This window comes from Sphaeramia orbicularis, chromosome 5, assembly GCF_902148855.1.
Source record: "Sphaeramia orbicularis chromosome 5, fSphaOr1.1, whole genome shotgun sequence".
NCBI lineage: Eukaryota > Metazoa > Chordata > Actinopteri > Kurtiformes > Apogonidae > Sphaeramia > Sphaeramia orbicularis.
Window position 1 is genome coordinate 559975 of NC_043961.1, and position 16816 is coordinate 576790.

General features: G+C 40.7%; 1 pseudogene; it reads left to right on the forward strand.

The window, feature by feature from the left end:
* The window catches only part of LOC115419886 (helicase with zinc finger domain 2-like), a 39670-nt pseudogene continuing 22854 nt past the window's right edge, over nucleotides 1-16816 (forward strand).

A 16816-nucleotide genomic window follows, 5' to 3' on the forward strand; every position in this document is an offset into this window, starting at 1 on the left:
CAAAAAATAGGAAACGAAAGTTAGAGCGGCAGCTTTCAGCAGACAGCCGCATAAAAGAGGTCCTCCTGGGGACAGCGGGTGTGAACAGAGCCGGGTCAGGGGGTCAGGAGGTCGGATCAGTGTCAGTCTGACAGCCGGAGCGGGATCTGGACCCGGGAGTCCACATGGAACCAGGGACCACCAGGGACCGGCAGGAAAGTTCAGAGGGAGGAAGAGGGAGCAGCCCAGTCCAGGTCTGGGACACCGGTAACAGCAGCAGCATCACCAGCACTATTATATTATTATTAGCATTATTATTATTATTATTATTATTATTATATTAGCATTTTATAGTATTATTATTAGATTATTATATTATTATTATTATCATAATTATATTATTAGTGTTATTATATATTATTATTATATTATTATTTATTATCATAATTATTATTATATTAGCATCATCATCATCATCATATTATTATTATTATCATAATTATTATTATTAGTTTATTATTATTATTATTATTAGCATTATATTATTATTATTTATTATCATATATATTATATTATTATTATTATTATTATTATATTATATTATTATATTATTATTATTATTGTCATAATTATTATTATTAGTATATTATTAGCATTATATTATTATTATTAGTAGTAGTAGTAGTAGTAGTAGTAGTATTATCAGTAGTAGTAGTAGTAGTAGTAGTAGTATCAGTAGTAGTAGTATTATCAGTAGTAGTAGTAGTAGTAGTGTAGTAGTAGTATTATCAGTAGTAGTAGTATTATCAGTAGTAGTGTAGTAGTAGTAGTAGTAGTAGTAGTATTATCAGTAGTAGTAGTATTATCAGTAGTAGTAGTAGTAGTAGTATTAGTAGTAGTAGTAGTAGTAGTAGTAGTAGTAGTAGTAGTAGTAGTAGTAGTAGTAGTAGTAGTAGTATCAGTAGTAGTAGTAGTATCAGTAGTAGTAGTAGTAGTAGTAGTATTATCAGTAGTAGTAGTAGTAGTAGTAGTAGTAGTGGTCTAAATTGTGTTTTTTTTCAATTTGTTAACTGTTGTTAAATTATGAATATATTTTTCTTTAAAAAGCAGATTTTGACTGTAAATAACCATATTATTATTATTATATTATTATTATTATTATTATTATCAATGGTTGAACTCGTTATCAGGGGTGAATACTTGTTTTTCTCATATTCTTTTATTGTGAAATTATACATATATTTCCATTAAAACAGTAGATTTTAACCACTGTAAACATTATTATTATTATTGTTATTATTATTATTATTATCAGTCATAATAGTCTATGGTATTGTAGATGTTAATAGTGAATCATCATTATCACCGTTAAACTTTAATTGAATCCTCTTTACCAGTAATCCGAGCTGAAACTGAACCTGTGATTTCCTGTTTTCGGTCTGTCCTTACTCAGTCTAAAAATGCACAACTCTGCCATCTAATGGATTTAAGATGCAGCTTCTGTTCATCAGTTATTCATCACATTAACTTGACTCATACAGTTAATCTACTTGGACTCTTAACGTCAACTATTTTTATATTTATAATGATGATTTATCTAATTTTGTAGTCGGTGCATCATGAGTCTGGTTCTTCTTTTACATTTTTTGAATTTATCTGTTTCTATAACTGATAATTTTGCTTCGTATCTTTCATATTTGTTTGTTTACCTACTTTACTAGTTTCAGCTACTTCCTGTAGCCTTCATCAGAAGCATCACAGGCAGGAAGTACCTGAAACTAGTAAAGCAGGTTAACAAACAAACAACCACCCTGTCTGATAGAAGATTTACCTCTAATAGTTATATGTGGAAGACAGTCGAACCTTCCTACACTAGCTTCATATCTGTATTGTTATCTTTGCACAACCTCACAGATCTTTTTCCTAAACACTACGATGGCACTTTTGGATAATTTTTAATATTTGACAGTACAAGGACTACATGTAAACCCTTTAATTTTACATTTTTTCCCATTATACTGCTCTCTACCTAATTTTCTTTGTGTTTTTTAAAAACCTGTAACAGTAAAAAGAATAATGTGTCATAGAATGATATGTAAGAAAAGTAGTTTTTATTAAGTACATCAGCCATTGAATGTTTTTGCTGCAGGTTTTATTGTGAAAATATAATTTCATTTGCGTTAAGACTTTGACAGAATGAGACAAAATCGCTCCGAGTTTGAAATATTTTCCCTGATGAGTCAGAAAAGTCAGAATATGATTTATATAAATATTTATACCTATTTTGACTCGACTTTACTTGGAAAATGCACAGATGAATCATTCACAAATGTCACAACAAATATTCAACAAAATTAGCATAAAAACAAAAATGTTAAGGACTCAGGCTGATTTTGTGATTCTGATTAAATGTATAGTCGCACTTTGAATGAAAAATATGAGTGATTCTGTTCATTCCTCATGAACTGAACTTTCTGTTTTGTAAAATCCAGATGCTGTAAATGTCACATTATTCTGAACGCAGTCTTTTCTTTTCTTTTCAGAGTTTCATCTAAAACCTGAGGTGCTTCTGCTGTCAGTTTACTGTCGATAAAACCCTTCATTTAGTTTATCTATTATTTTTTCCAAACTGGACTTGATGGTTACACATTTGTCAAGATGTCGCCTCCATCCAGACTGGATCCACTTTTAGAGTCGTTTGACTTCAAACTTGTTTGTGATAAATGTTCCGTCAAAGACAAGGAGATCACGTACAGACTGAAGGCGGTTCAACACCAGTGTGGACGCAGCGTCCTGCTCTGTCGAGGCCGAGGTCGGACGTCTGGAGGCCCATCAAACGTCGACCCCCCTTCCCGAACCCGAGCCAGTACCTGGTTTGTTGGCATTTTGTGGAGGACCAGGGCTGCACCCAGCATAAGAATCGCTGCTTTTACGCCCGGAGCGAGGAGGAGGCGTCGGTGTGGACGTTTCAGAAGCGTCAGGGCTTGGACCACGAGGAACTGTGTCGACTAGTCGCCAGGTTGGACGGAGGAGGATCTGCTTCTGCTCAAAGCACCGAGGCCGAACCGTCGGACCTCCTACCGACTCTAGATCTGAAAGCTGTATGTGATGTTTGCTCTGTTAAGCAGAAAGAAGTAACCTACGCCGTTCGGTCCGTCAGTCACAAATGCAACAGAAATCTCCTTCTCGCTAAAGACAAAGCGTCGAACCAGTGGAGGCCTGTGTCCGACCGACCCACATGTGTCCGGATGGGTCCAAACGTCCTCTACGAAGTTGTCGATACTTCATAGAGGATTTAGGATGCAGGCAACATGGAGACAACTGTACGTTGCCCGAAGCCAGGAGGAGGCCACGGTTTGGAACTACATCAGAGACAGAAACCTGAACATCGTGGAACTCCTCCGACTCATCGGCGAGTCCGAAGCGACACAGAAAACTCCAGAAGACGAAGCCAAACGCATCCTCCAACACTTCCCCGGTGAGTTCATGGAGCTGTGTAAAGTCTGCTTCCAGGGTCGGCCTCCAAAGCTGGCGGTGAAAAAGTGGAACGACACCTGCTCAGCAGACGCCGCCCACCTGTGGGAGCCGGTGTTGGTCCACCACCAATCAGACAACAGGAAACAGTCTACAACCAGGTGAGGCCGCCGCCGCCAACGGCCCGCCCAAATACTGCAGCCACGTCCGGGAGGGGAAGCCCTGTTGGCACGGCGCCAGCCACTGCGGCTCCGCCCAGAGCCAGGTGGAGATGGAGGTGTGGCTGGCGGAGCAGGCGGGGCTTCCCGTTCGCTGTCTCCTTCAGATGGGCGGAGCTGGGCGGGCGGAGTCCAAGCGGTCACCATGTATTGCAAAGTGTGTCTCCTCGTCCTGTCGTCTCCAGAGAGCTTCTACAAACACTGCTCGTCTTTGGAGCATGCCCAGTTACTGTCTGAGGACACGAGTGTCCGCTGGAGAGGCCGCCGGCCGCCGCCACGACCGCCGCGCCGAGTTCTGGATGTGTGACAGGTACGAAACACTCAGGCTGACAAGAACATGGAGGACTGAGTCCAACATCAGTTCCAGTTCTGTCAGTAACTGAACAGTGTTGTGGGAAAACTGTTCAGACTCAGAAGGTCAGAAGTGTCGTTATTAGAACTTTCCTCCCATCACGGTCTGTTGAAGATGTTTCTGCAGCTTTAATATGAGCAGAGTTGAGGAATTTTCACCTTTTTACATTTACATTTACATTTATGCATTTGGCAGATGCTTTTTCTAAAGTGAATTACAGGGAAACAACAAAAAAAAGAAAAATACAAGAATCGATTAAAAAACACAAAACAGCTGTCCACTTAAAACAGTGTCGTACAGAAGAATAAACAGCAAAATAAAAGACTAAAATACAAGAACAGATTAAAAAGACAGAAAAGCAGCTGCACACTTAAAAACAGTGAAGTAAAAATACCAAGTAAAAACAACAGAATAGACATGATAACACATTTAAACCTCTTTAACCTCCTCAGACCCAGCTATGGGTTTTCTGACAACAGTTTCACAGCTTTATACAAAAAAAACATCATGTGTGCGTAGTTGAAAACCCTCGGCCTGACTTAGTGCACGCCAAAGATTTTGCACGGACAGACGGACGAACGGACGACCGACTGATGACAGTACCCTTCAGCCAGTGTGACCAAGGGTAAAACTGTCCAGTGCAGAGGACAGTCCATAAGAATATTAAAGAAATGCAAAAAACAAAACAAAAACTGTTGCATCACAATGTTTCTAATATAGGCAATTATTTCATTTAAACAAAGCCAAAACTTGTACTTTCCTGGGTCTCAGGAGGTTAATACCTTTTGTTTTGAAGAATGAGATGACGTTAAGTTGACGTGCTTCTTGAGATGCAGTTCACTGAGTCCAAACTAGAGCCCGACCGATTAATCAGCCGGCCGATTAATCAGGCCGATTATAGCGTATCACCAATTAATAAACATCGGCCAATATGTAGCCGATATATGAAGTTTTTTTGCTGCACGGAGATTCTGTCACTCACTGATTGTGTGTGTGGTGTGTGTGTGTGTGTGCTGCCCAGAGAATAAGAGGAACAGTAAAGTGTGTTAGTTTCACTTTCACTCCTGCTCAGACAATGACACTTTCACCCCCACACACAAACAATCACATAATCATAATCCCCCCCCCCCCCCCCCCGCCTTATGAAGTATTCACCCCCCCACACCCCCATGTCCATGCACTTCCTGTCTCCCTTACAGTTTCATTCTGCAGACAGGCCTGGGGTTAATAGTGTAGGGGAGACGGGGACAGTTGTAACACAGGTCAGTTGTAACTCTTGCAGTTGCTCCAATCAGGAACAACTTAGGACTGACCTAATTCACTCTGCACATGCTCAGTTTAGTCCTTAGTCCACATGGGCAGTTGTAGTGCTGTGAGGCAGACACGTCCACATTTGAGTGAAAACAGAATTTTGTGCTCAGTCAGATTTTACTCTAATTATTTTTGTGATTGCATAGTTTGTGTTTGAAAGTTGTGTCAATTATATTTGTGATAAACACATTTATGCAACTGTTTATCCACCTGTCCACAATGATCAAATATCAGATTATTATACCTGTGTAGATCAGTGTTTATTTCATATATCGGCTAATATCGGATATCGGCTGATATATTGGATATTGGCTTTTTTTAGCCCCCAGTATCGGTATCGGCCCCAAAAATCCCATATCGTTCAGGCTCTAGTCCAAACTATGAATCACAGCATCTTTAACACAAAAATGTCAAATGTTCGAGAAACACTCATGTATGTAAATGATGATCAAACACAAATCAAGTCAAAAAGGGTGTGTGTTTTATCTCAGATTCCACTCACTTTTACCTGTTTGACCTTGACCTTTGAGCAGCCGCCGTGTCTGAGACATCCTAACATTTAAGTGGACGTTCTCGTCTTCCTGTCCATGTATTAGACACGTCCTTCATCTGTCTGGTCTGGTTTTGTTTTGTTGTAGACCTAAGACCTGTGAATACGGGACCCAGTGTCCTAAGGCTCATTCACTGAGGAGCTTCAGGAGTGGATGATGCGCGTGGCGGAGGTGAAGCAGATCCGACAGAACATCGAATCCCAGGGTCTGATGTGTTACAATGAAAAGCTGCTGGGGGAATACAGAAACAGCAGCAACGAAGTCTACATCGTGAGTATCCAGACGGTTGGATATCCAAACTACAGCTGCAGCTATCGACTCATTTGTAATCGATTACACTATATTATTTTCTTTGAGTCCATTAAATGATGCTTGAACATGTGAAAAAAAATACTAAAAATATGAAAAGATTTGGTGGGTTGGGAGGATGGGGGTATTTACACAGTCCATTAAGACCAATAAGACGTTTAGTTTGATGTTTCTGGATAGAATGGAGCTCAAATAGAACCATGAATGGGTTAAATATGGAAATATACAAGTAATGACAGTAGATAGAGTCAGGGTTCCTACAGGTTTCTACAAATTAAAGTCTTTTTAAGAACTTTGTAAAATTTCTTTGAACAGAATTTAATGCCTATTTCATGGCCATACTGGCGAAAATTTGTGAGTCCTTGAATTTAGGAAAATGTATTTATTACCTCCAACACCTTGATTCCCATCATTCTGGGTCATTTCTCACTGGGGGCTGCAAAGTTAGCAATGATTGGTTCCTAATTTCCATGTACATTTACATTTATGCATTTGGCAGATGCTGTTTTCCAAAGCGACCTACAGGAGAAAACCAATCAAATCAATCAATCAAATTTTATTTATATAGCCCCAGATCACTACAAAAGTTCTCTCATGACACTTTCTATAAAGAGTAATAAAACCAGACTGAAGCCACTTTACAGAAACCCAACAGAATCCTCCAGGAGTAAACACTAGTGAGTGGAGACAGTGGAAGGAAAAACTACCTTTAACAGCAGAAACCGGGAGCAGAGCCAGACTCCTTATTTTAATTAACTAATTAATTAATTAATTAATTAATTTTTATATAAATTGTTGGGTTGAAATGGGTGTAAATGAGTCGGCTACCATTGCTTTCATTGCATTCATTTATTTCATTTTGAACAGATGTCAGAACATGTGGATGATGTCAGCGTCTCCTGTGATGAAGATTTAACTGTGAGCTGTGACCAGATGGATGTGACGCAGAAGTGGAATTTCCACGTTGAAACAGAGGTACGATTTCCACCCATGTCAGTAAAAACCACTGTATGCTCTGTCTGTGTGGTTAACATCTGCCAAGAAACTACTGGTCAGATTCATTTACATTTTTTATGTAGTTTCCTTGGGACAATGTCTAAAGAGTTTGTTCACAGTTTGGAGAAATTTAGATTTTGGAAATTTTGATGAATTTTTGAAACATTAAAAACAGGCTTTTACTTATAGTGGACCTCATTGTGATGGGTTATAACATGGAAATGATTACATCTATCAGTATAGTTACTATTGATCACTGATAGGAAGTCATATATGGACTTTCATCTAATTTATTGAAAATAACATCCACTTCTACCTGATAAACTGACAAAACCTGACAACCCCGCAAATTCAACTTACTGATTCTTGATAGAACATGTGGGGGACATTGGTCCTATTTTTATTAATGGTTTTTAAAGTATATATATATATACACATACACACACACATACACCCTCACACACACATGTTGTGGTTAAACATGGGTAGTGTGATCAGTGACTGGTGTCAGGTATACTTACAGTAATCTGCATAGGAACAGATAATACTGTCCGTTCTGTTCAGCAGAGGAATGAGTGCCTGGCATTTAACATGGTACTAGTGTTTTCACTTCTGTGAGCTCCAAGGACGCACGGAGGGCCATGAAACTGACAGTTACAAACAGGAATGTACATGATTTAGTCTAGCAAGTTAGACAGGAGATAGAGCAGAGCAACTAAGTCAAAGGTCAAACTGTTATTCACACACCAGAGAAGACTACGGAAGAATCAGAAAACATCCTATAATCCTAACAAACACACTAAATATACCTACTAAAACACACTAAATATACCTACTAAAAACACTAAATATACCTACTAAAACACACTAAATATACCTACTAAAACACACTAAATATACCTACTAAAACACACTAAATATACCTAGTAAAACACACTAATATACCTAGTAAAACACACTAAATATACCTAGTAAAACACACTAAATATACCTACTAAAACACACTAATATACCTAGTAAAACACACTAAATATACCAACTAACACTAAATATACCTACTAAAACACACTAAATATACCTACTAAAACACACTAATATACCTACTAAAACACACTAAATATACCTACTAAAAACACTAAATATACCTACTAAAACACACTAAATATACCTACTAAAACACACTAAATATACCTGTAAAACACACTAAATATACCAACTAACACACTAAATATACCTAGAAACACATATACCTAGTAAAACACACAATATACCTACTAAACACACAATATACCTAGTAAAACACACTAAATACCTAGTAAAACACACTAAATATACCTAGTAAAACACACTAAATATACCTAGTAAAACACACTAAATATACCTACTAAAACACACTAAATATACCTACTAAAACACACTAATATACCTAGTAAAACACACTAAATATACCTAGTAAAACACTATCGAACACAGTTACAACAGAAATTTGGACAGTATGTTCAAGACTTATCAATATAAGTAAAAGAAAACAAATGTAGGTAAATAAGTGTAAAAAATATTGTTGTAATTATAATTATGTGGTTATTAGGTGGTTATAAATGTACACACACACACATATGGAGCAGCTGTACAATAATTTCCCCTGGGATGAATAAAGTATTAGAGTATGTATCAAATAAACTATGCTGATGACCAGACAGTCGTGTTTCGAACCTTAAACCACACGTTGCTCATCTTCAGAGGCAGCTTGTGCATGTGGCGTTGCTGAAGCAGGAACCTGGAGCGTCCTTCTCGCTGGGTGTCCGTTCAAATCCTGCTGCATCTACTCGTCAGGCCAGGCTTTCCTCCGCCCGGACGCGACCTATGACCTCAGCGTGACCTTCACGCCCTCCGTCCCGGGCCTGTATGAGCAGTGGCTGGTGCTGGACTTCGACGTGAGGCCGGTGCTGCTGACGAAGCTCCGGGTCAGAGCCGGGCAGCCGACGCCGGACGACGCAGAAGAACCCGCCGTGACCCGCGGAGCCGCTTCCAAAAACACCGAGCGCTGGCACCGAGGGAACAGGGCCGTCGTCCCCTGTTCGTCCCGGACCGAAGAACAGGAGGAGCTGCTGAAGGAGTACAAACCTCCGCTCGTCAGCTTCCAGTTCACATCCTCCTACAGCCAAACGCCTCTGAACCAGAAACTACAAGGACAGAATGCATCAGTTCCTGTACGGCGAGGAGCGAGCAGAAGACCAGGTCGTATCAAGGTACAAGTCACCAGCTGTACTGACTTTTACACAAGTTGTGTTTCACAGTTAGAACTAGGGCTGTTAGAAAAGATCAGCTCTGCAATGTGTGGTGATATTTCAGTTCCCAATACTACATCGATATTAAAAAGTACTGTATCGATATTTTTAGGTATTTATTCAAATGCAGATATTGTGGAGGTTCATTTGAGTTTTTTGTTTTTTTTTTGTTTATATTTATTTATTATTTTTTAACAGTGTTTTATTAAATAATGGTTCTTTGAATCCTCCTAAAACTTTTTACTGTCGGAGAGGCAGTTCCGTTGGAAACTAGAATTAGAAACATTTTGTGATATAACATTAGATCCTTTGTGATTAAGATAAATGTGTTTAGTATTTGTGCAGATTTCTGCTGTAATTCAATTCTTCCAGAATTAATCTTTAAAAAAAAACCCCCCCAAAAAAATTGCCTTTTAACAGTATCATGATATATCGTTTTGTGATCCTAGTATTGTGATTTGCATATCACCAGATTCTTGCTGATACACAGCCTTAGTTATAATGAGTGTTAACATCTGTTTCTCAGTCACTTTATCAAAATACAACAATAAAAAGAGGGGATTAATGCACACAACATAAACAACTCACAAAAATATATAACCTGTTGCACATAATCAGTGGTCTGACCTTTAATTAAAGCGTGTTTGTGCCGGTGAGTTTTCCTCCTGAAATGGATGAACATAGTTGTAGTTTGTCATATTCAGTTGCAGGTAGGATGCCTCAGTTACGACTGTATCAGCTGTACTTAAAGTCACTTCGTGTAGTCTGCTCTGACACGTTTGTGTAAAGGATGAAGAGTAGTGGTGACAACACACAGCCTTGGGGAACGCCAGTGGAAGAACACGGTTGTTCAGGCAGTTTACTTTAATGTAAGGATTGGAACCGATAAGAATTTAGCGATTCCAGTTCCATCATCAAAATCACATATTGATGCAATTCTCTATCATTGGATTATGGAATAAACTGTGGTGTAAACGGCTTTGTTTGCATTAACTTTTCACGTCAAATATGCACAAACATTTTGGCATTGGATTGGAACAAACCTGCCAAAGGGTTCTAAAGGGGTAGTAAAAGGACCATGGTCATCATCTGAATGTAGTTCTAGGACATGAAGATTATTCATAAACAATAGGAAAGCAGGTTGACGGTGAAATGACGCTAACATGAACAGTATCGATAGAACCCTGAGGAGTTTAACATTAACGGCTGTGACAGAGGACGCCTTGCTGTAGACTCCAGAGGCACCACCCCCTTCACTAAGCAGCCAATCAGAGACGTTCCAACTAGTGCCATTTAATTGGATGCTGTGGTTAAATGTTTGTGCAGGTATTTAATCCTGTCGTAATGGAAGCTCTGCAACTGTTGTAAATAGTCTTCACCGGTGAAACCCAACCAGACTTCAGAGTCTTCTCAAACAAAATATGGAAATGACGTGTGATGTATTTGATGTGGTGATGTCGCAGAACCGGAACTGTTAAAGGTGCGGGAGACTTTCGTGAGCAATGTTCCTCAGATCTGTCCATCCTCAGTCCTGTCCTCAGTTTCATTCGTCTGTCGTCTGTCTGTCATTCCTCAGATGAATGTCTTCCATTACGGTGAACAGTTTCTTAGTTCCATCCACCAGAAACAGTCCATATGTTTACAAGCAGAGCCGGGAGGGAACTGGGACATCTGAGGAATTTTGCAGCAGCGTGACCATATGATATTATATGGATAAAAAAAACATGCACGGAAACGGCTGGAGGAGTACGCACAGAGGGAAGGGAGCTCCTGCCGTTTCGCCTCGTGTCTGTTCCAGCTGCTGCTGTCAGACAGCGGAGTGGGCATTTCCCACAATGCACGTCGAGACAAAATTCCGAAGATGCCCGAGTTCCCTCCGGCTCTGAATGTAAACACATGGTCTGTTTGTGGTGGATGGAACTAAGAGACTGTTCACTGTAATGGAAGAGATGCAGCTGAGGAACGACAGACAGACGAACAGACGAATGAAACTGAGGATAGGACTGAGGACGGACAGATCTGAGGAAACACTGGTCACGAAAGTCTCCCACACCTTTAAGCAAACACATTAATGATTCCAAGGAACTGAGCTGCTGGGAATTCATTCTCTACCAGAACCTGTTCTCGATTCCCATCCCAGCCTCTACCTTCAGGGGTTCTGGACTCGGCTGTGACTCACCAAGCAGACGGCTCACCATTTAACCATTTTGTTCTTATTTTCTTCAGACTTAATGTTTGTGGAGAGATCACGACGATGGGCATGAATGTGTCGAATAAAACGGGTCCTGGAAGGGAGGTGGTCTGCGCCGTGCCGGTTCCATGTAACCTCACACCCGACACCCCAGAAGGCCTGGCTCTACGCCGGAGCGTCCAGTCAGCCTGGTCGCCCTGCGGCCTTCGACCGGCCACGGCAGTAAAGTCTACGAAGCCAGCATCCTGCATGAGCAGACCATGGAGAACCAAATGTACCTGCAGCTGAGCAGAAGGTGCTGCTCCGACCTGGACATCCGGGCCGACAGAACCTACGAGATGGAGGTCCAGTTTCAGATGAACCGCCAAAGCTTCTGCACCATGCACAAGGCTGTGGACCTGCTTCCAGACACCAGGCGTGTGATGCCGGACCTCCAGAGCTGCAGCGTCCCTGTCAACGGCGTCCGCTGCGACGGGCTCAACGCCAAGCAGCAGTCGGCCGTTGACTTCATCACAGGAGATCCGATAAAACAGGCACTGGGCACCGCTGCTCATCTACGGACCCTTCGGAACCGGAAAAACCTTCACACTCGCTACAGCAGCCAGAGAGCTCTGCAGGAAGCCCGACAACAAAATACTGATATGCACGTACACTAACAGGTAACGCCCACCAATGGAGAGGTTACCATGGTAACACTTCCTTCAACAGATCCACATTTATTTATATGTAACTGCTAGTTTGTGTTGGCGCTTTAAAAAAAATGATGATCGGTGTATTCTGGATCAGTCTGTCCCTGATCTGAAGAATTTTATGTCATGTTTTGTATTGTTTTACTCACATGGATCTTCAGTGAAGGTGAATGTCAAACCTGGCTTTTAGCAGCGGTTAAATATTTACCCCTAAATCTATGATAAGTCACAGTAAACTGTCGGTTAATTACCCCTGGTGAATTTATAAAGCCATTGAACAGCGTAAAATCAGAGACTACACGTGTTTTTGTCCTGTTACATTTTTTACAACTACTTTATAGCCAAAAATAACCAAGTGGGTTCTTCAGTTTTGGATCAGAACTAAAACTCAGCCTTTAACCCTTTCATTCCCACTGGATCCAGTCACCATTTTGTGTTAAATGCATTAAAGTTTCTATAATTAAACATTTGTTAATATAGACATGTTATACCTTGTTATAAAGGTTAGATTCTTTGCAAAGTTGATAAGTTTTTTTACGGTGTTCCTGAACTACAAAGCCTAATAGTGACAGAATCACCTGGATAGTGAGGGAAGTTATTGGGACTAGTCTTTGTAGTTCAGGTGTGTTTTGTCCACATAATAAAAAACTAAATGTTGTGAAACTAGAGGTTTTCACCTTTAACTGGGTTTAATTAGTCCCTGTGGTTCTTCAGTTGTAAGCTTTGAAATTTGGTAAATAGGAAAAAATTTAAAATTAGATGGAAGGAACAGATTAAACTGTAAATAATACTGATTTGACTTTTATGGGAATAATTAAAGATATCTACTAATAGGAACATGTTCTTCATAACATATCGCAGTCGCACTAACGACAACATCCTCACAGTGTTTACGTTGTGTTGCTATGACAACCAGTTACTCTGAGCCATAAATCCAGTCCAGTAAAGTCAGGCTGAGTGATCAAGCCTTGATAATTAGTGGATCAGTAAAGGAATGGTTACCATGGTTACCATTGCTCTTTCACTAGTGTCGTTAAACTTCTGCCTCTGCTTTAGACCAATTAACCATGAGGGTTTTTTTTTTATTTCCTGTCAGTTCTGCAGACCTGTACGTCCGTGAGCACTACCATCCATTTATTGACGACAAACATATCGAATAAAACCGATTCGAATAAAAGCAAACAGACAGGGGAACACGCTGTTCGCCACAGATGAGACACTTTAAAATACTGTTTCCTCAACGAAAAGAAGGATTTTCTACTTCCACCGAAGGCCGTCCTGGATCAACACAACATTGTCATAACCACCACATTGATGGCACGACGCTTCCACGAGTTGAAGCTTCCAGACGGATATTTCAGCCACATCTGATCGACGAAGCGTCTCAGATGCTGGAGTGCGAAGCCCTGAGCCGCTCGGTCTGGCCGGACCCGACACCAGGGTGGTTTGGCCGGAGACCACATGCAAATGGGCCCTAAGCTTTTTCTCAGTGGACGACCACGACCGATCCAATCACACGCTTCTTACTCGTTTGTTCCACTTCTATCAAGGCCAAACCTGTGAAACGGAGCAGAACAGCAGAATCATCTTCAGCGAAAACTATCGCTCGACTCAAGAGATCGTGGAATTCGTCTCGATCATTTCTATGTCAGCGGCGATGTCATCAAGCGAGCGCAGCTGTCCGCCTCCTCCCGACGGCCACGCCCTCAAGTTCTTCCACGTGAGGGGGGGTGCATCCTGGACAAGTGGTCTATGTGGGTACAACAAACAGGAGGTGGTCAGCGTGGTCGAAGCAGTGAAAGACATCCTCCAGACATGGCCGTCGACGGGGGGTTCAGGACCAAGGATCCATCTGTGTTCTGTCAGAGGGATGTCAGGTGAGGCCACCCCCACGCTCATCTGTCCACAATTATCACAAGACTCAAACACAATCGACTTACATTAACACAAAATATAGAAAACACTCTTACTGGTGAATCAGTGCCTGTTCACATACACACTAGGACTCCGATCATTATCCGATTTCTGGAGTAGTCAGATTATTCAGGTGTTTGGTGCTGTGCATTATTTTTTCCGGCCTTTTTCTTCTTTCGACTTTGGTCTATTTTTAGCGATAATTATGGAGAAATTTGACCTAGTCGATTACATTTCTCTAGGTTAACTATTTTTTTGTCCTTAGTCGTATTTTTCTCATTTTTATGTTGAAACTTAATTGGTTTTGGTGCCAGTGGCGCTATATAGTCGAGCCCGTGGGGCAGCTCGCTCTCTCTCTCTCCCCCTCCTCCAGCGGTGCCAGCGTCCAGAGCGTGCATGTCGAGGTGTTCATCCGCTCCACTCCACCTCTGCTCACTCCACTCCGCTCCACTCCACTCCGCTCCACTCCACTCTGCTCCACTATGCTCCACTCCACTCCACTCTGCTCCACTCCACTCTGCTCCACTCCACTCTGCTCACTCCACTCCACTCCACTCTGCTCCACTCCACTCCACTCCGCTCCACTCCACTCCACTCCACTCCCCTCTGCTCCACTCCACTCTGCTCCACTCCACTCTGCTCCACTCCACTATGCTCCACTCCACTCCACTCTGCTTCCACTATGCTCCACTCCACTCCACTATGCTCCACTCCAATCCACTCCACTCCATGCAAGTTGCTGCATGCCAGCGTGGCTTTTGTCAGCCTTTGTTTGCTTTTGCTCTTTGTTTGGCCAGGTGGTCTGGACGTCCTGTTTTCGCTTTTCTTTCATTAGGACTTATTTTGTGGTTTGTTTTTGATATGGTAGCAGTGCGCTGGCAGCTCCTACGGCCCTGTATGGGGTTGGCCTTCCAGCGCACCGTCCTTATGTTTGTTTTGCTGGTCCACTCTGGTCTTTCTTTTGTTACTTTGGGCACAGGGTCTAAAAGGGGTTGGATTCTGCAGTTAAAAGCAGCTTGTTTTCAACAAAAGAAGTGAATCAACGAATAACGAAACAAAAATAATCAAACAGAATAAAATATGTTCTTTTGAATTACACTTTTGACTCCGGTTGTCCTTTGTAAATATGTTTCACCTTCGGGTTGTAACACAGGTGATCATGTAAACAGGATAATCTGATTATGAGAATCTGATTAATACACTTGGATTCTCCTCAATACTCCCGATATCATCCTGCATCTATACAGGTTAATCTGAGTTATTTGATTCTTTTATGTCTGTGCATGTGTAAACACAATTAAAATTGTAGAAATGGAAGTTATGTTGTCTAAGGAGAGCAGCAGACAATAACAGGAAGTTTGAGTCTACTGTCATTACTTTACATACGTACGCCGAAAGAAATCTGATAATGGACCGGAGCATCTAAACGAGGGTTTTCAATGATCACATTTCTGAAGTGAATATAAATGCTTCAGATCTGATTATTATAAGTATCTGATTAATAACAGGTTTTGGATTTTTATAGTCATGTAAACAGGCTCAGTGTTGTAGAAGATGGCGGTGTTTCCACATTCACTCTGGAGCTTCTGAACGTCCAAATATGGTCATATCTGATGACCATGAAAGATGAAGAACTGTATTTTACACCAATAATTGACATGTATTGCTAGGATAAGTGGCTCAACAGCTATTAAACAGTTTAGATCAGTAGATGTTTTTTTTGTCGCTGGTCTTTGTGGGTTAAATGCAATAATCCAGGAACATATAGATAAACAATTCATATTATTTGGAGTTTAAATGGTTAAGGAAGTGTGAGAATGTCAAAGATGTCAGAGATGTTGATATTTTCTTGTTTTTTTTTGTTTGGTGTTGTTTTTTTTCACTTACAGGTTCGACAAATCAGAGCAGCGCTTTCGAAGGAAGGCCTGAGTAAAGTCAGAGTTCAGAATCTGGCAAATGTACAAGGTAATGTACAATTATACTCACGTAGTAGATTGTGTCTCATTTAAATCAGAGCTCATGTGATATGTAACTTGATATCCAGTAAGTTTGATGATAAATGTCAAATTCTTTCTTATTTTTAAAATTGAAGAATCAGATGGCTTTTCTCTTGTGAAATTATTTGTAAAAAAAACTAAATAAGTGAGAAATCATGTAAAGAATAATGACAGAAAAGTTGAAATGAGATGAAAGTGACCTAAAAAGAAACGAGATGCAAAAACAACCCAAGAATCAACACAGCATAAATAACAAAAGCAGTAAAAACTAGTAATAAAACCAGTGAAAATGACAAAAAAAAGCATAACTAGAAAAGCGTTTGGAGAGCGCAGACTACCGCCAAGGCAGATCAGTCGCCACCAAAATTTAAACCATTCTTCCTTGTGCCAGTATCAACATTCCTGAAATTTTCATCCAAATCCGTCCATACTTTTAGAGTTATCTTGCACATGGACAGACAGGCAGACAGACCAACGCTGGCAAAAACAGAACCTCCTGGCGGAGGTAAAAAAAAATGCTTGTGCAACAAGACAAACCACACTACAG